The sequence below is a fragment of the Octopus bimaculoides genome, chromosome 20 (assembly GCF_001194135.2).
Source record: "Octopus bimaculoides isolate UCB-OBI-ISO-001 chromosome 20, ASM119413v2, whole genome shotgun sequence".
Taxonomy (NCBI): domain Eukaryota; kingdom Metazoa; phylum Mollusca; class Cephalopoda; order Octopoda; family Octopodidae; genus Octopus; species Octopus bimaculoides.
In genome coordinates, this window is record NC_069000.1 from 10,244,228 (window position 1) to 10,245,332 (window position 1,105).

At 38.1% G+C, this 1,105-nt stretch overlaps 1 protein-coding gene and 1 long non-coding RNA gene across 9 annotated transcripts in view; one reads left to right on the forward strand and one right to left on the reverse strand.

Moving 5' to 3' along the window:
* The window catches only part of LOC106875384 (uncharacterized), a 427,703-nt gene that overhangs the window by 244,954 nt on the left and 181,644 nt on the right, over positions 1-1,105 (reverse strand). The gene's annotated exons all lie outside the window — the stretch shown is intronic.
* Positions 1-1,105, forward strand: part of LOC128250230 (uncharacterized) — a 189,860-nt gene that overhangs the window by 126,078 nt on the left and 62,677 nt on the right. The gene's annotated exons all lie outside the window — the stretch shown is intronic.

Consider the following 1,105-nt stretch of genomic DNA (forward strand, 5'->3'; position numbering starts at 1 on the left):
TATATATATATATATATATATATATATATATATATATATATACACACACACACACACACACACACACACACACTAATGTTCAAGTAAAATGTTTTTCAAAAAAGCTGAATTGATTCCACTGCAGTCAAAAATGTCAAATATAAGCGCCGTTACTAATGCCATCTACAGAAAGAAATATGTGATGATTAGCTGTCAAAGAATTTGAGAAGTTACAAAAATGGACAGATAACAGAAATAATTTCTTGTTAACCCTTTTCTAACTGTATTTCTTCAAATAACTGCTTGTGTGTTCCAATTAATTTTCAAAATATTCACAAATTTGTTGGAAATACTAAAATAGCATTTTTATTTGCATACAATGCACATTATTTCCTTCAGATCTCCGAACCTTAAAACTAGGAATGTGCAAATACACTCACTGATATAACTATTACTGAGAGAGGGATAGAGAGGGTAGGAGGCCATGGTTGAAATGCTTCTGATCAAAGGTTTACTTGGTTAGAGCTAACTTGGTGCTAAATAGCAACATCACATTCAGGAAACTAATGAAGTATACATCATCATCATCATCTTAATGTCTACTTTCCTATGCTTACATAGGTCAGGCGGAGTTTATTGAGGCAGATTTTCAACCGACAGATGCCCATCATATTGCCAACTCTCACCAGTTTCCAAGCGAAGGTAATATTTCCCCAATGACCAGATATGTTCTCGCAGAGTGTTGGAAGTGAATGACACTGCTTGTATAACAGGGACAATCATTGACAAGGAGACACAAACATGCATACACACACTCACACACCTACATTTAGTTTCTGCTAACCAAATCCACTCACAAGGCTTTGGTCAACCTGCGGCTATATAATAGAAGACACCTTGTCCTGGTTGGCACACAATAGCATGGAACCCAGAACCATGCAGTTGGAAAGCAAACTTTTTAACCACACAGCCACACATCATCATGTAATATCCGTTGTCTATGCTGGCATGGGTTAGATGGCTTGACCAGTGCTGGCATGGGTTAGATGGCTTGACCAGTGCTGGCATGGGTTAGATGGCTTGACCAGTGCTGGCATGGGTTAGATGGCTTGACCAGTGCTGGCAA